Here is a 20,068-nt window from a genome sequence, read left to right as displayed (position 1 = left end):
GATNCTAACAAAGACTATTGTATCGTTAAAAATTATTTTTTTATTTTGTACAAACAAAATAAATATATTGAAAAATATTAAAATAATAAAAAATTATACTTCAGATGTTAATTTAGTATCAAAAACGTAAAATATTTGAATAGCCCAAGACATAGCCAAAGATTGAAGCGCCACAGCACTGGCGAAAATTTAAATTTGTCGACTGGATTTCTTTCGGATGATTGACGTTTCGGATGATTGACTGTCGGAAAATCGACGCTCTACTGTATATATTTATTTTTTCTTATGAAAGCATAGTAACCAATTGTATTATTATTGATTTTATTTTCTTCTGGAATTTTAGTAATTTCGAGATGTTGATACAATTTATATTTCATCATTTCTGGAACAGTTTTAATTATCTTTAATGAGTCCTTGTTTATGTTACAACTAAATTAAATATAATGTTTACAATTAAATTAAATACAAAATACTGTGATTGTAAATTATTTTTGATTGCTTAAATACGCTCAGCAATCCTACCTATTAACTTTCTCTTAGTTTCATCTACATAATTTATTACATATGAACAATCAAATATTTATACACTAGCGGGTAAGCCCGGCGTTGCCCGGGCAAAAAGTAAGTACAAACATTAAGATTATTAGATTATTTCGGACTACTAACTCTTATATTATATTATATTGTAGTATTTGATTTATATAACTACAAATGTTATCTTACGTAATGATTTATCACACCGAGTGATCAATCTAACACACTAAAAGTTCTTTGAATTGTGTACAGTAGAGGAAGAAAATTTTTTAAATGTGTTAGATAACCTTTATAATTATATAAATCGAATACTATAATATAACAAACATTAAAACGAAAACCATATAAAGAGTTTAGTTATTTCAGCCTACATTGTCACTTTTATCGCGATACTCAGATGGTACGAAATGGCACAATTTCATTGGTCAAGTAGATACCAATTGAAAATACATTTTAAAAAATTTAAGATGTTATACTGTATTTTTTATAATATTAGTACAGTACTAACAAATTTACATTCACAACCGAATATCAAATGGTGATCTGCCAATCAATCAAATTTCGCAAAAAATGAACCAAATATTTAAACTCGGCACTCTCGAAAACCACTTCATATTTTGTGCAGGCTGATAACCTCGTATTATGTAATTTTCCTATTCGAATGCCATCATACCGATGGGTCCGATAGGAGGAAGGACTTGCAGATGGAGGTTGAAGTTAATTCGACCAAAAGTAATAGTTGTCCTCCTCCTGGGAGAGAGGTTGATCAACGACTACTATTTAATATTGATCTACTATTAATATTTGAAAAGTGATCCGTGTTGGTTAGGTTGTGATGGTTCCGCAAGTGATGGACGTTGCTAACCTTAACGTCCGAAAAACTTCATACAAGACTTGTTTAAATAAAATAATCCTGTAAAACGCGAGATTTGTTTTATGTGATCCCGTAAAAAACTGATTAAATTAAACCAGGTTGAAAAAAGTAAAGCTCAGCAAAAACATCTAAGTAAAGGAAACTTTTGAAAGTTGTGGCATAAGCACACTGGAAGCAGATTTGACAGTACTGTATGTGCATAAAGTGCACATTATACTTTATGCACATATAGTACTGTCATGAAATTTTGCAATATTTATACATTGTTACTTTTACCTTTAGGGGTATATCATGGCAACAAGTTTAAAACTAAATAGGCACAATTCAATAGAAGCAGAGATCTATAAAAATTATCGTAAATTTTAACCTGTCTGTTTAATATTTCTTGTTAGAAAGTAGCAGATTGGATGAAACCACCGAACACTAGTAGTTTGGTGAAATAGCGGGTCGCGTGGAGTTTTCTTCACGTGATGGATTTTTTTTTAACTCTTTCCGCCCTGTGGGCACTAAGAGGGCCTCTTTTTGCAAGCTCATTATAGGTTCGGCCAGGCCCACAATGGAGCTGCCGGGTGGTGAGAGACGGGGCCCGATATATCCGAACGGACCACCCCCAAAAAATTCCTGGGGATTTTTGACCCGTTCGAATTCGAACCCGGGTCCCCCAGAGCGGTGGGCTGCCACCTTGACCGCTCGGCCGTCTGCCGCCGCGTGTATGGATCAGTTTCCAATAGAAAAAGTCCTCCCTAGAGGTAAAACTCACTTTAGCAGACCGCAGACTTAGTTCGAGTTGCGTTCTGCCATTAATCCACCTTGTTAGATCCTTGTTAGACGGCCGGATGGGAAAAGCAGTCAAGGTGGCATCCTACAGCTCTGGGAACCCAGGATCGATATCGGATGGGTCGAAACATCCTCAGAAATTTTTCGGGGGTGGTCCGTCTGGATATGTCAGGCCCCGTTCCTCATCACCCGGCAGCCCATTGTGGACCTGGCCGAACTCATAATAGGCTTACTAAAAGAGGCCATTATGGGTTCGGCATCTTTTAGTAAGCCCATTATGGGTAATTAGAACTAGTTAACTAGAACTTGTTAACTAGTTTAGAACTAGTTAACTAAATTCCCTAAATTTAGTTTGCCTGAAAAATCATTTAGCTAGAATAGTAATAATAATTTTAACTTAATTCATAAATTATGATAAATATATATAATTTTTAAATTTTAATATTACGAATTTTTTAAAAAGATCGTTTCTGTTTTATTTTCTATTTGAAGATAGGTGTCGCTGTTGTTTGTTGTTTTCTTAAAAGGTTTGTCTGTATATTGAATAAACATTTAATATTAATAATTTATTCAATTAGCAACTACGGTTTTCACTTTAAATCATTTCTATGGACTGTAATAGAAACTGAATATGAAATACGTTAAGCTTTTAGGAAAAATGGAGTTAAGAATATAAATAAAATTGTTTACACAACTTTTTGTTAGTTTCCTCCCCTCGTTATGCTATGTTGCAGCACTTATATTAAGAATATGAATAAAATACAGTCGACTCCCGTATAAGATTGTTGATTATTCCGTTTTATATGAATTCCATGTTGTACGAGTCACTTAAATTTTACAAATACGTGAGCCGTTTACAGCCCGGTACACGTATTTGTAAAATCTAAGTGACTCGTACAACATGGAATTCATATAAAACGGAATAATCAATGATCTTATACGGGGGTCGATGTATTACTTTGGTATTAGCCAGAGGAACATATTTTTAAAATAATTTTTATGTATAAGTAGAGATACAAATGGAAAATTAGGAAAATGGTTTCAGTTTTACGTTAAATGTTTTAATCTCAAACTGCATTCTCGTATTTACAAACTTAATTTCGGGGGTAGGAAAAAATAAACTCGTAAAAATTTCTATTTTTACGATTTAAAATGCATTTAAATTTGAAAATTAATGTTTTGAAAAATTGTTTGTTGAATATACTAATTCACTGGACATTCACTAAATAGTTTTTTCTTCCAAAATTTCATCACCATTTATGAGAAACCAGCAGATGAGCCCAGTGTTGCTCAGGCAAAAAGTAATGATACCAAAGATTAAGGTTATTAGATTATAGCCGATCTTACTATTTTCGCCGAGTGTGAGAATTAGGTCCACCCTCTTTCGAGACTAATTAGAGAATTTTTAGATGGGTCTAAAAGTATGTTTGATTTTCCACGAAAAGGCAAAAGATCGCATCTAAACTAGTACAGTTAGAAGCCGAGTTCTTCAGGGTAGTCCTTAACCCTCTCCCTCTCCCCTGCGGGGGGGGGGAATTTCCAAAAATTCCTTCATAGTGTGCATTCTCGTGGCGTACCCTAACTGTGTACCAAATTTCAACTCCTTACCGTTTGGGCTCTGCACTTATTATTATTATCAACCCATTTCGATTATATTATAAGATTTATAAGAATTTTTTTGTAAATACTCTGGAAAAATTTTATAATTTGTTAATTTTATATTTATTCATGATTTTTATATTTTTAACCATTTAATTACTTTTGTAATTTCTTTTTATTTTTTTCAATTTAAACAAATAAAAATATTAAATTTCTCATTACAAGTACTCAACAGTTTTATCATCAGATTATCAATATAGGTAATGTATATTGATAATCGGATGATAAACTGTGATAAAACTAGATAATGTAGCAATTAGGTTCCAAACTACTACTACTTCATGTAAAGCAAACATTGCCTTACAGTGAAAGTTTTTTTACTAGTGTATATGAAAGCTTAAAAACATATTTATAACCATCCTGTGAGCACTAAGAGGGCATTTTTTATTGGGCTTGTTGTGAGTTTGGCCAGGCCCCAAAGGGGCATAGAGGTGGTGAGGGACAGATGACTTGTCTGTGACAGACTGACTACCCATGGTACATTCCTAGTGTTAAATCAGATCCCAGATTCTCAGAAGTGGTCGGCTGATGCCATAACTGCCTTGGCCACCTGGCTAGAAACATTTATATAATCATTTATTGAGTGTATAATATCATTGTACACTTACAATGATACAAAACAACATTCAATTCAAAAAAAAAGATTGGATAATTCAAAATCATGTTTTTTTGGTCCGTTTAGTTTCAATGATTTTACATTACAAACAAGATTACTTTACTGATAATAATTTTATTATAATAAAAAGATACTTTAATGGCTTTTCTGGAGACCAATCTGAAAAACACTGATTTTTAACTCTCATGTACTTTTGAGCCCATCTAGTTCATCTTCATGGACTTTACTTTTACAGCAATTCCTAATTTTTGAACATGTGTTTGAGGATTGCTACATTTTCTACACCTTCCAATTCTTTGTTCTGTCTTTGGAATGTTTTTTTCTTTTTAAAACAAGAACTTAAGCAGATGGATTCCATAGTGTCCTCACCCAGATGTTTTCTTTCATTCAGAACTTTTAACTTATTTTTGCTTTTCCCCTTCCTTGACCAGATGGATTCCATAGTGTCCTCACCCAGATGTTTTCTTTCATTCAGAACTTTAACTTATTTTTGCTTTTCCCCTTCCTTGACCACCAAGCAGCTAGTAACATCTCCCCATCCCTGATGATCCCTACTACTGAGTCACACCACACTCCTCCAAATCCATAATTTCTCTGCCATCCCAATATTTTCCCTTTTCCTTTATATCCTCCAAAAATTTCTGAAATTTTCCAGGGAGTTTTTGTATTAGAGGGATTGATGCTATTAAATTATGGTAATTAAAGATTGAGGGGTGGAGAGATAAAGGGGGTTGTGTGTCATATCTCAGATATGGTTGGACTTAAAGATTTTACTCATTGTTAGCATCTGACAGTTTTGTTTTTTATAAAACTCAATTTTTTATAAAATAAATCTCTATCCTCAAAATTAAGCTTTTTGCCATTTTATAATAATTAATTATATAAAAGGTTTTGTTAAAATATCATAACAGATGGCACTACATGAAATTTTAAATATTGTTGCTAGGAAACTTATGCAGCTCATTGCTGGATTTTTTTTTTTTTTTTGTAAAGATTGTACTCTAAAACCCTCCAATGATGTTAATGGCTACTATTTGGAAAGGTTTTTTTGCAGATCCAAGTTGTGAGAATTGTCGTAAATGGTTTTGATTTTGTTGGCTTAATATAAAATTGTAACATATATCAAAAGAAATAAGTTTTGAATATCTCTTATAAAAATACAATAACACACCTTATTGATATCCAGCAATGAGTTTAATATATTAAAGACATTTTAAACCTGTTCATAGGCCTTCCTCAGCTAGAAACATATAGAATTTGAATAAAATAATGGATCAAACTTATAATCTATGTTTCTTATTTAAAGGAACAAAAATACAATACAAACTGTTAAAAATTTAACATAAACCAATAAGAAAATACCCACCAGTGTTCAATATTTAAAGGAATAAAATATATAATATGTAAAATGTATACTGTTTCATATCTGGATTTTACATATATTATTAGCTCTAATTTTTTATGCTAGGTTAGAAAATTTTTGGCTCCCTTTATGTCCAAAATTCTTCTCTCTCCTGTATTAGATTGTTTCTCAAATTTTCAAGTATGAAAAATTTTTTAATCTCATTCTTACACTTTAAAAATGAAGTTATCAATAATTTCACATTTTGGTAGTATTAGATTTTGATTCTCTAAATAATTTTTGTTCTCATTCTATTTTTGAGGTTTAGAGAAGATTTACATATTAGAGGTGGAGTTTTAGCAAAGCCTCTTCTATGTGGCTTACAGAATTATCTTTGTACTCAAAATCTGTTTGATTGATATTGATTAAACTTTGCCATTTTCTGTTAATTGCAGTGAGGAATCCAAAAATGTAATAAAAAATGGAGGTCCATAACTTTCTTTTCAAGATATAAGGTCAGCATAAGTATGCGTGACAAAGTGACATTGCTCAAATCTATAAGCCCATAGGTGTGCTAGCAACCATGGGCTTATAGATTTGAGTTCATTCTCAAAATTTAATGGGCTGATTTTGATAAAAAAGTCTTTGCCATTTTCCATTAATTGCAATCAGGAATCCAAAAATGTAATGAAGATCCATTTAAATGTAAAAAATAGGAGTCCACTTTATTTTTGATATACGGAGATATAAAGTGATAATGTCTGTGCTCTCTGATGCAACTAGTCTGTCTAATGGAATTTAGGCATAGGAGTCAAAAATAAAAACAGCATTGCATGCACCTAATAAAAAATAGGTGCAAAAAACAAACAAAACACAAGAATAAAGCAATTAGTGTCTATTGTTTTCTTCTTGGATCATCTCTCCATGTTGGCAAGTGCAAGGATCATCTATCTATACCCAACCAGTGCAAGAATTGTGTCTCCTGATTTGCAGATAAAAGGATAGTCTCTTTTGTGGCAGCAAGTGCAAAGTTTGCTTGTCCATGTCTGTCAGGTACAAGGGTTGTCTCTTTTTTCCTAACAGGTGCAGAGATTACTTCTTTCTTCCAGTTCTGCCTCAATTCTGTTACAATAAGACAAAATTGCATGATGTCCTAGTTGAGGTTGATTTTTTCTAATTCATAGTTGGCTTATTTATTATTTCTGCCTGATATATATTGAATTTCAAATTGATATAAATTCAATTTCAGTAAACACTTAAACCTATTCATTCCAGTTTTGTGACTGTATAATTTTATTGGTATTTTTGTAACTTTTTATAAAAATAGGTTACTAGATGCAGAACATTTCACCCTTTGTTTTCAAGATTTCTCCAGTTCCTGCTTTACTGGTATAAATACAAAGCAAAAATTCACTATACCTTTAAAATGACTGCATTTTAAAGGTATAGTGAATTTTTGTTAAATAGTAATGCAGTTAGAGATAGAATGAATAGAATAAATACAAAGCATTCTTCATTAGGATTATATATTCTTAAAATTGGAACTTTGCTTAAATAATCCTGAATTTCTTTAAGAGAATGTATTCAATGTTCATCTGAAGTGATTTTTGCATTTTGGCTTTTGTAAAGCAATGGTGCTGTCCTTTGAGGGCTTAATAATTTTTAATAATCAGGTAAAGAATTTGATTTCTTTTTTTGCATGTTTTCATTTACTTAATTTTAATTTGACATTTTCTTTAATAAAAAATACTTGATATTAATCTAAAATTTTTCAAGTGTTCTTCAAATATAGATGAATAGATGATAATACCATCATAGTAGTTTTTGGTGAATTCTGTGAAGTTATTATTGGTTAATATATTGTTGATTCTATGTTGAAATGTTAGTTGTGTGTGTGAGTACAGTCAACATATTTACACATGTATACAAGTTTTATTGATTTTTTTAAATCAATTTATATTTTTACAATTGAATTACAAAAGTTTTAATAATTACTAGTTTTCAATATTTTTATTGTAGTTCAGTTATCAATCATTATGAAATGATAACTGAACTAAAAGAAAAATAAAACTGATTAAAATTGATAAATTTTTAAATTAATCGTACAATTTATTAATAGGCTTGACATGAGTGGAAGTAAAAATTAGTCATTGCAGAATGATAAGAAAACAAGAAAAGATATTGTAAGGTAAAAAAGAAGCAAAGAGAAACTAAAAAGTAAGTATTCAATGTATCTTAAATAAAAGCATGAAAATATTTTACACACAAGTTAAATAAATTCCATTTTTAAAACTTTGAATATTTGTATAAAGTTTTATTATAAAGTAATATATTGTATTTTTTAGATTACTAAATTTTAGGTTTAAGAATTTTGATGTAATTGTAATGTAATAATTTTCCATTTTAAATGAGTCGAAATTTACATCATAACGTCTTTTGAAGATTAGTTATTAATTTGGAATTTTAATAATTTACAATTCCTAAGTAATTTTTTGTTCAGATACTTTTAATTGGAATATCAATTTACATTAAAATGTAACATCAGAAATTTAAAAATATATGTATTTATGGTAAAAAATAAAAATAAACTTGCACATAAAATACATAAAATAGTATTTTTTGTAAGAAGCATAGTTTTTTTTATGATAAAATTAATAGAAGTAAATATATAATAAATACTTGCAATGATAATTTTGATACATTAAATTTTAAACAACAAAATTTACTGTGTTTTCTTCAACTTTTTAATGATAATGTGGCTGAATCATGTTTTATCATATGTAGAATTAACTGTATCATTCTTATTGATACAGTTAATTTTACATATTATAACCTTATATAGATATATTATAGATATATTTTCATGTAAGTATAATACATTTGATTTGCTATACTTAACAAATCTTTATAGATTTTTATAGTAAGATCTTTCCAAGCATTATTAACACAAACTTTATAATATAGTTTCCCTATGAGAATGTACTTGAAGGAAACCACATATATAACAATAAGATTACTTGCAGAATTTCCAGGTTTGACCATCTTAATTTCATTTGCTTCATCATCATCAACTTGATCACTGTTCATTTGTGAACTCTTAATACCTTTCTACAATTTCCACATAAGACTTATCAACTGATGTGATCACGTTGTCATTGATAGTACAGTGGAGTCCTAGAAACATGACTCTTGATAACTCAGCATTTCATAAAACTTGTCATGTCATCCAAAAAAAAAAAAAAGAAATACATGTCATCTAGTTTTTATCTCTATAACATAACATTAGAATCAAATAAGTTATCATTATTCACTGGCTGCACCTTTTCATAGCATCAGTTCCATGTCTTAATAAAGAATATAACCTTTTATCTAAGGTTTCACTGCAAAACACCACCATGCAAATGTCACTGACTTGAAAGTAATCACCAAATAGTCAATAGTTTTTTAATCAAAATTTAACTGAAAATAGAAATAGTATTGGTATATAATCTAAATATATAAAATTACTTGGACTGACTGACTGACTGAATGAGTGATTGACTGATTGATTCATCATTGCCCAGAGCAAACTGCTGAACCTAAAGAGGTGAAATTTTGTACATAGTTAGGGTACTTCATGAAAATGCACACTAAGAAGGGATTTTTGGAAATTTCCCCACGGGGGATAGGGAGAGGTTTAAGGCTTAACCTGAAGAATGGCTTCTACTGTACTATTTTAAATGTGATTTTTTTGTTTTCAACTACATTTAGTTTTCATTGAGTACTTCAGTGTATTAAATTGATAACATTTCAGACATTGTTATAAATATTTTTATGTATTTTGATTTTTTAACCAAATGTTTAAACTGTTTTAAATTCGAATTTGTTATTGCATATTGGTTTGATTATAGAACGATTGTAAATGTTCCAGAAAATTGATCAAATTGAAAATAGTTCATTTGATTCTCAGCAATTCTCATCATTCTTAGCAATTACTATGATTGTTGAAATACTGAATATAAATGGGGTTTGCTTGCAAAATCCATGCATGAAAAGTCATGGGTAACAGCTAGTTAATATATATATGGATTTGCACATAAATACCTTTATGAAAATTTTGCTGTTTAGACTAGCACTGTTGCTATACTTAAAACTCATCATTTTAGGTAACTCATCATCATCTCATTCAACATTCAGTCAAGTTTGTGGGACTCTACTATAGTTTCTTCATCAGTAATAGCTAGATCAATATCCCAGATATTGGTAGCATCGTGTTTTTGAATCGATTCTGAAAGGGAAATGCTCATACCCTCTGTCTTCATTTATTAATAGTGACTTTACTGGTTCAAAGTTCATTATTTAGATGACAAAGTTAGAAACTCCTTATTCTCACAAACTAAGTTTTAATTCACCATTTATCAGCCTGGAACTAAAGCTAACAAAAAACAATAAAAGATGAGGATCAGGCCTGGACTTCAGAAATGGGCAGAAATAACTCAAATGGATTAGTCAAAACAATGTTTAGTGCAACAGAAGTCTAAAAATAAATCACTACGTATCAACAGAAACAAGAATTTATTGAAAATGTTATGAATGAACTACGTACAGAGGTATTAAAAAAAAAAAACACAAAAATACATTAGTGATGATAAACCACACAAAAGTTATAAAAACCAAAGTTATAATTAGTCCAAATCAAAGACAAAACTAAAACTAATTTTCACAAAACTATCCCAATAATTGGGGAACTTAATCTAACTTACAATTAATTCTTCACAAGAATCAACAAGATAATTCAGTACCAGATTACTTACAAAAAAAAGAAAGATTCTTATGATCTAAACTGTCTAACTATTACACCAAAATTTTCAGAAATCATTTCATCGATAGAACTCATTTCTCACCTTGCTTGCTCTCAAGAGCTTCATCTCTGTCTTCAGATTCACTAGGGTTTTTATGTCTTGGGTATGATGTCACAATTGAACATACCATTTTCTCTCATTTACATACGTACATACTAACAATATAATTTCTTTTTTTTTCATAATAGTTATTCCAATCTTTTCAAAAAGATTTTCTGATTTTTCTAAAGTCAGTAACAAGGGAGAATTTCCTAACTCCAATTGGAGATCACTTAATCTAAGATGTCATTGAGATTGGTGACATACATTGGCTTCACAAGTGTGTCACTCATGTTGACATTAAGGGTTTTACTTTTGAATTTTGTGTAGGGAATGTGTAAAGTTTTTGTCCTTTAAACAAAATAAATGATAATGATAACTAAATAAAATCTTGAAAATGAATATAATGTTCAGACTTGACTCCTTACGAGCTCCTCTCTTTGCATTCAGAAGATAGGTTTGTGCCTGCATCTCTATTTATGGGCTATTTCATGTATTGTTTAGCTAAAATTACCTGTTTCTCCATCTTCAGCATTTTGAAGGCATCTTTCTAATGATAAGGATCCATGGGCAATAATGGAAAAATCTGGTATATACATAGCATATCTATCAGCAAAGTTATGACACCACATTTTACATTAGAGCCACTGCTATATCTCTGGTAAATGTGTCAGTAAGCATAAAAGGGGTATAAGAGTACAGAAGTGAAGTACTGTCTTAGCAAGATCAACAGTTTCTGAAGGTTTTTAAGTTGATTAGAACAATGTGAAAATTAATACCTACACTTTTCAATTCAGTTACTTTATTCTTAGCAGAAAATGTTTTAATTAGATGTAATACAGCATGTAGTTTACCATCAGTCCAAATTTCAGATGCTTGGAATTATAAAAATACATAGAGAAAAAATCAAATATTTAATACTAATTAAAACTTTATAAACTAATTATTAAATATATATAAATATATAAATGTGAATCCAATATATTTTTAAATTTAATATCTGTTCTATGTAATCAAATTCTTTTGTTCTTTTTTAAATGCTCTTGTAAAGCATGAATGTAACAAGAAAAAGGACTTATTAAATATTTTGAATTTTTGCATCATTGGTTATGTGAAACTTATCAAACTACTTATTCTTTCTAACAAGTTTACAGAATATTAATGTTATATAAGTTCATAGTTTAATTCTGAGATAAAGTTTTCATTTATTCATCCATAGATGCAACAACTCATCAGTAGTTTTTCTATACTTATCAAATAAGAGAGATACCAATAAGAAATTAAACTATAAACAATATTGATGCCCATTAAATTCTGTGAAAGTATCACTAGAGGGCACTGTATGTAAATGTGACAAGGATTTTGTATAATAGTGATATTCATTTTCTAATAAAAATTTTCTTGTATTAAAGTTTTGAAAACTTGAGATCATAAAAAATGTAATTTTGAATATTTTATTGTTAGTTTCATGTAAGTATTCTTTTATTTTGCTGTCATGTACTTTTCAAAAATTTGGAAGTCTTTATTGAACTATATAAAACAACTATATATAGTTTGATAATTTTTCCGTTTTAATGCATATAATTCATTATTATTAATGAATTGAATGAAATTAATGAAATTGAAGAAGCTCTATAAATATTTTTAGTAAAATTACTTTTTTTATTCACAAAATAATTTTTAAGCATATATATGATTACAAATTATTGTTTTAATTATGCAACTTAGCATTGAAAACTTAAAAATATAGAGTAATCTAATCTAATAAAGCATTTTTAAATAATATAAACAATCATTTCTCTGTAAAACATCCATTTGTTTAATTGATACTACATTGATAATTCAAATTCTCAAAAATCTTAAATAATTACAAATATTGATTAGATAACTATGATTAATTGCTCAATTGATGCTTAATTTTTCTCAGAATTCTATAAAAAATATTTATTTAATCAAGCAATAAACACATCTTGAGTTTGTTTCTATTATTATTGACGTCAGAAAACTTAAGTAAACTTAATTTAAAAATAATTTGAGAATTATTAATTAATCTTTAAATCTTTTCACTTCACAAGATGTGAAGTGAAAAGATTCACTTATAAAAAAAAATGACAAAACAATAAATATTGTTAGAAATTTATGATTATTTATAATTAAACTGTTTGCTTTAATAGAACTAATAGAATTTAGTAAATAACATGAAAATTTTCCAATTCCTCTTAAAAAGCTAGAGTTTGTGTTGAGTCATTTGCAAAACAAAAAGACTTCTAGTCTAGATAAAATAAAAAATGAAATGATAAGATTTCTTTCTAGAGATACTTTGATGGACAGTACAGTGGTACCATGTACAGTACAGTACCTCAGTTTTCGTTGACTTCAGTTATCGTCAGTTTTGGTTTTCGTCTATTTTTTGTGCAAAAAATTTGTCTCAGTTTTCATCGGTTGCCTCAGATTTCATCAGTGTGCCCATGTGACCTTGCTGTTAATTTTGCAAAAACAAAGGGCAATCCACATGTTTTCCTATTCAGTGTAGCATTGTTTTTTATTGTGTTGTTTCTCGTTTCATTGCTGCTTTGTGAGCATTACACCATGCATCTAGCCCAGGGGTGGCCAACAGTTTTTGCCCCGGGCCGAATTAGAAAGAAAACTTTTTTCACAGGCCAAAACCAGAGGCTGCCCTAGGAAGATTTTAAGGTGGTGCGAGATCTCATTGTGGTGTCACCCCGTAGAGACTGAATTGTACATAGAGATTATGGATACATTTTTCACATTATCATGCATTATCAACATTCTATACTGTACTTAAGAGATCTGTAATGGAGGGTTAACTCTAAACGCACAGTGAGTTCTTGACTTTTTTCTTTTTTAGGGCATCAGAATTTTTCATTGAGCTTTTCGGACTTGAGAAGCTAATATTGAAAGATTAATCATGGGCCACATAAATTCATTAGACAGGTCAGATCCGGCCCAAGGGCCGTATGATGGCCATGCCTGGTCTAGCCAATTTCATTGCTTTCCTTTCCTTTTACCTCCATCATGGGACCAAAGAAAGTTTTCAGAGCTAGCAGCCCTTTGAATGCTATGTTAAATGCCATGTTAAATGTTCATTTATTCTTTACATTAGTATTTTATATTCATTTTATATTAATTTTTTGTTGTTTTTAGTATTAAACACTATATTTTATTTTCTATAAAATGTGTTTTTAGTATGTATTTTGGAGTGTCTGGAATGAATTAATTGGATTTACATTGATTTATATGGAAATAATTGCCTCGGTTTTCATCAGTTTTGGATTTTGCTGATTGTTTTCAGATGGATTATCAACGAAAACCAAGATATTACTATGAACATCTGAAGTTTGAATCTTAAATTATACAAAAATTTGCTTTGGAGTTCAAATGATGCTTCAATGTTTGAACTGCATATACAATGAAAAATGCATTTGAAATGTAAAATAAGCTTCTGAACAAAGAATACAATCTCAAATTAGCAATAATATGTTAAATTTTATAACTGTTATAATTAATTCACACATCTATATTGAGTAACAACATCTGTTAAAAATGCACAAAAGCTTTCTTAATAATATAACCTTTACTTATTAATCATGGCATCCAAGAAATGTGTAGAAGCAACAATCTAAGAGGAAGGTTGGAATGTGGACAGCTGAGATAAAAAAGGAATTTATTGCAAAACATGAAAGTGGTACATGTGTGATGGATCTGGTAGCCATGTTTAAGATACCAAAGTTGGCAGTGTGCAATCTGTAAATGCAATTTTCATTTTATTGTGCAGTATTTAATGTATTTACTCGCATATAAGATGACCTTGCCTATAGGACGTGGTGTGACTTTAAAGATCAAAATAAAGAAAATTAGATTTATTAATACAATCCTAATTTTATTTTGTTCACAATCACAAGTAAAATATCAAATGAACATAAATGCACACATTGTCCTGCAAAAATTACTGGAATTTTAAACTTTAAGGAAAAAATCTTGTAAAATCGACAACATAATTTGTTAATGTAAAGCTGGACAATTGGAAACCTCTTAATGCCAATTCTTAACAGTCGTATCCACTCTCTGTCGATTACACTTATGAGATTTTCTGAATAATCATCTGTTTTCACGTGGGAATGAATTAAAACTTATATCATGTTCCTGTGTGATTTTGGAATTTCAATCTGGAATTCAATTCAAAAGCTTTGCTTTTCCTATTGCTATTCAACTTTACTTTTGACAATATACAAGAATGATTCAAACAATCCAGATAAAATAATTGTTTTTAAATACATGAGGGTAAGCATCTGGTAAAAAATGAGAATACACAGTTCACAAAAATTATTTGCAAAAATGTAAGGAATCTTTTACTGGTGCTTATAGGATGACCTAGGAATTTGAAGCTATGATAAATTAATAAAATCCTCATCTTATATGCGAGTAAATATGGTATATATTTTATTTATTGATTTTGTGCTTTAATTTATCATTACCTTTAATTATGTGTATTTGATATTTTAAGTTTATTAAAATGGGTATTATTTATAGTCTGGGAATAGGTTAATTCATTTTCCATTATTTCTAAACAGAAAAATTGCTTTGGACTTCGAATGATTCAGAGTTCAAACAGCTACCTGGAATGAATTAAATTCAAAGTACAAGGCACCACTGTAACAACATTCAAGGATTTTAAGCTAAATTGTAGATTTCTTTATTCTTGAAAGAAATTAGCAGATTGTAAAGAGATGAAATTTAGACATTTCATTTTTTTCTACAAATAACTGGGGAAAAACAATGTTCTAGAACATTCAATGTGGGTATACATGCCAAGTATGTCTGACAATATAAAACTTTCAAAAGAATATACAGTGTAACCTCCATTAACAGACACTCCTGAATAGTGGACACCTCTACTTAACAAACTTTAATACCCTCCTTATAGCTCCAATGTAGTAAAGTTCTTTTTGCAGCCTTTCGTCTTGTACTGGTATTCTATAAATTCCAGGAATAAGGCTCTGATCTCTATCTTCCTTTTGTGAGGCCCAAGTGATACTTGAGCTCATGTGTTAAAAATTTAATAAAGCTGACAAATCAAAGGATTGGGCTTTGATTCTAATGCTCATAAAAACTGGAAGAAAAACTAAATAAAATCGGGAAAGAATAAAATTACAGTGAGTGATTGGTTAACAAACATAATCCATTCCAAGACTTTGTTCGTTAACCGATTATTGATTTACCATAGGTTTTTATGGGAATTTGATTAATTCGTTCTGGAGACCACCAAAAATAAAAAATATATATACTTTTGTTTATTTATATGTAATAATAAAAATACATATATACACAGTCTTGCATTTTTATTAGTCATGTTTTTTTTCATTTTTGGGGGTTAAAGAATCTCTCTAATGTTGATTGCTTTTCTCTCTCCTTCAAGATTTTTCAGAAGTAATTAATAGCATTGTAATTGTAGAGATCTGCAAGCATATTAACCTCACTCTGTTTTGGATGCGATTCTAAGACCGTTGTTCCGACATCCTCTCACTTTTTTAAAAGATGTTTAATAGCAGATATTGGCATTAATCCTCTTTTTTCAGAAGAAAACATATCTTGCCGAGTTTCTCGGTGTTCTTCATTCAAGAGTTCTTGGCATTCTTCTGACGTCAGATCAGTTTCGGGTTCCATTATGAGCTCTTCAATGTTCTTTATTTCTCAGATGTGATTTTTGTCATTCTTTAATTTGCTTGAGTCTTCTTGATTATACAGTATCTTTCGTAGATAAGATTGACCTGTGGCCTACTGTAGATCTGTTCAAGCCATACTGCTTAGCAACATCAAACATCTGCCCAATCTCTACCTTTGATATTATACTCTCACCTCTTGAAAATAAATACCAATGCAAAACTTAATGAGTGCCCACCCGACAGTCTCGCAAATACTATAAAAGAATTGTTTTTGTCAGAAAAATAAAAGGCTGGAATTACAAGGGAGAGTTTCAAAGTTCAGAGAAATACTATCTGATCAGTATATACCTGGTTGAGCATCGATGTTGATGTCTTCCATGCTACAAAAAGTTTTGAATTGTTGCCTGAAGACAAATCAGTATTCATTATTTTACGTCACTTCTTCTTGTGTTTGTTCTGTGAGGTATTTGTTGTCCGAACATAAAAATCTTTCACGAAAGTGTTCGTTACTGATTTGTTCGTTAACTGATCACCAACTGTATTAGTCAAGAAAAAAAATGTTTTTAAATAACCTTAAAAGGAGATATAGCATGGAGATTGTGTGTCAGACTTACAAGAATTTGAAACAATAGTTAAATATGAGCAGGAATTTCAAAGTGCAATTAATTTCCCTTGATCAAATAAAACATGGTGTCAAATTTGACCCTTCGTAGCCCAAGATGGTTGTTATCTATCTGGATACAAGAAACCAACCAATTGGAAAGCTACAGATCTGAAGAAAGNATATTGTATAAATTTATGGTTGTGATTTGTGTAATTTTAAGAACACTAATTGAAGAGGGGCGTATTGAGTTCGAAATGCATTTTAAATGTTCAATATAATATGGTCAGAAAGCCGTATTTTTCGTACTTTATTGTAAAAAATAATCATTAAAGATTTTTTAATGTAACCCCGTTCATAGGTGTGATAAGCCCTCATGTATGTATGTATTTATTTCTAATTGATATAGACTTGAAATAAAACAAAATTAAGGGCTAAAAGCAATAGATTATACAATTGAATTATTCAGTTCAGATTCTCTGTCAATGAATACAAGATCAAGAAACTGCACATCCCACATTCCATATCTGACATTTAGGATAAATGCATTTGGTGTCATATATTGTGTGCATCCTGGAGCATGCTCTGCTCAGTGGTACACATTGTGATGATTTATATTATATAATATAATAATATAAACTTATGAATTTATATTATTATTTCATTATTAAAATCATCTTTGAACTCACTTGTCCTGAAATGCAGATTGCAATTCTGCAGAAGTATTCATTGAAAGGGACTGTACTATGTCTCTTGATAACACTCATTTGGGATTTTAGAAATTGATACAGTAAAACCTTGATTTAATGGACAAAATTTCCAGTCTGTGTCATATGTGAAAATGAACACCCTGTTAATTTTAAAATGCTTTTTATATTTAATTAAATTAACAGCTTATTTATTTATTTTTTCAAATTCAAGAGTCAGTGCTCATAAAGTGTATTTTCCAAAAAATTTTTATTTAGTATTTCAATTTACATTGTATATTTGTTTATTACAATCTCAGAATACAATGAGTAAGTACCGTACATAAGCAATAATACATAACAAAATTTTTCTGTGACATTAAACTTCTCATACATACATAATTTTAATTACACAAATTGTATCTGCATAAGTAAAAACAGATATACTAACTAATTTGTCAATTTTGGATTTGTCAAAACACATGCATTTGGAAAACCTACTTTATTATATAACAGATTTTCATCTTTAACATACACCCTGCATCCAAATTAGTCTGTTAAATCAAAGTTTTGCTGTAATAATAATAAGAATTTTAACAACAAAAAAAACATGTCTGATATATTTGACCCTTCGTAGCCCAAGATGGTTGTTATCTATCTGGATACAAGAAACCAACCAATTGGAAAGCTACAGATCTGAAGAAGGAATTCTTTAAAAGCCTGGATCTCAAGGAAAAAGGTGGTTCCTCTGCCTCCCCCTGTTATAAAGGTATCTGATGAGATTTACCTCTGCCTCCTGTTTTGAGTTATCTGCCTGGTCTTCATTGTTGTACATTTGTACTCTTTGTCCCTAATGTCACCATCTTGCCTTGGACTTTTCTGGTTTTCAATACTTCATCACCGGACTTCTTGACACCCATAGAAGCATCTCGACTGACTGCCCCGAGGCCATCAACTCTACAGTCTAGCTCTAACAATTGATGAGACGCACTATAGATTGTAAGATTTAGCATAAATAAACGGGTCTATTTTTCACTGCAGCTATCTGCCTCACTTTTCTTCATCCCACATCCAATAAATCCTGACATTTGGTTATCCCCAATTTGGCAACCTCACACTTTTGAAAACTATCTTTTTGTTTGTTGCTGCTCCTATTTCTTTGTAAAGATTGCTTAGGGTTGCTATGTATTCCATGGAATGCCATTTAGGAATGCCATGTCACTGTGCATTCTTCAATTCTTCCCCATTCATTAACTTTGTTATTGCCCATTCTTCTTTTGTTGATTCTCTTTGATGTGATCTAATTCTTTAATTCTGTCTGTACCTTGCTGCAGTGTGTGTATGCTCTTTATAAGTGCCCTGAAAGCTGCCAGTTTATAATTTGCTGGGTCGTGGGAGGTATATGCACTATAGAGTAGTCTGTATCAGCCAATTTAAATAAAGTACCTTTTGTTCTTGGTGGCTAAGAAAAGAAAAACAGAGAAAGTGATGTTCTTGAAAATATTGCAATTGTTACACATCACTCATGACAATTGTGAACATGGCTCTTTAATTTTAATATGGCTCTTTAATGTATATTTTCTTTCATAATTTATATAATGTTACAATTTATTTTTATATTTTGTATAAATTTATGGTTGTACGATAGAGCGTCGTTTATCCGAAACGTCAATTATCCGAAAGAATTCCAGTCGGCAAATTTAAATTTTCGCCAGTGCTGTGGCGCTGCAATCTTTGGCTATGTCTTGGGCTATTCAGATATTTTACATTTTTTATACTAAATTAACTTCTGAAGTATAATTTTTTATTGTTTTTATATTTTTCAATATATTTATTTTGTTTGTACAAAATAAAAAAATAATTGTTAACGATACAATAGTCTTCGTTAGGCTTAACATTGATGAAAATTCAATGCAAAGCGACATGCAATGGAAAAAAATTTCAAAATGGGATAGGTTAATACATTTTTTCGTACATAATCGGTTATCCGAAATATCGATTTTCCGAACAACCCAGTCCCCAATTGATTCGGATAAACAACACTCTACTGTAATTTGTATAATTTTAAGAATGCTAACTGAAGAGGGACGTATCGAGTCCAAAATGAATTTTAAGTGTTCAGTATAATATAGTCATAGAGAGCTGTACCTTATTGTAAAAAATATTCATTAAAGATTTTGTAATTTAACCCTGTTCACCAATGGGATAAGCCCTCATGTGTATATATATAAATAAATAAATATATATATATATATATATATATATTCTGTATTATTTTCTGTATATATGTATTTATGTAGGGAGTATATATATATATATATACACTCCCTACATAATTTGCTTAAATGTGATAAAAATAAACACAATAATATTGGACAAATACCTATTTTCAACAATTAACAAATAATCCGTTAA

At 30.0% G+C, this 20,068-nt stretch overlaps 1 protein-coding gene across 2 annotated transcripts in view; it reads left to right on the top strand.

The window, feature by feature from the left end:
• The first annotated feature begins 5,476 nt into the window (after nt 1-5,476).
• The window catches only part of LOC111634684, a 21,489-nt gene continuing 6,897 nt past the window's right edge, over nt 5,477-20,068 (top strand). The window contains exons 1-3 of one of the 2 annotated variants that reach the window (XM_023379515.1): nt 5,477-7,191; nt 7,378-7,475; nt 7,922-8,019. The gene's annotated coding sequence lies outside the window, so the exon portion shown is untranslated. Of the gene's footprint in view, nt 7,192-7,309; nt 7,476-7,921; nt 8,020-20,068 lie in introns of those variants that run through there. The other variant, XM_023379516.1, reaches the window with a different exon arrangement.

The sequence above is a fragment of the Centruroides sculpturatus genome, unplaced genomic scaffold (genome assembly GCF_000671375.1).
Source record: "Centruroides sculpturatus isolate CEXI.00-Female unplaced genomic scaffold, Cexi_2.0 scaffold930, whole genome shotgun sequence".
Classification (NCBI taxonomy): domain Eukaryota; kingdom Metazoa; phylum Arthropoda; class Arachnida; order Scorpiones; family Buthidae; genus Centruroides; species Centruroides sculpturatus.
Note: the sequence above shows the minus strand (reverse complement) of the source record. Positions and strands in the feature narration are given on the sequence as shown.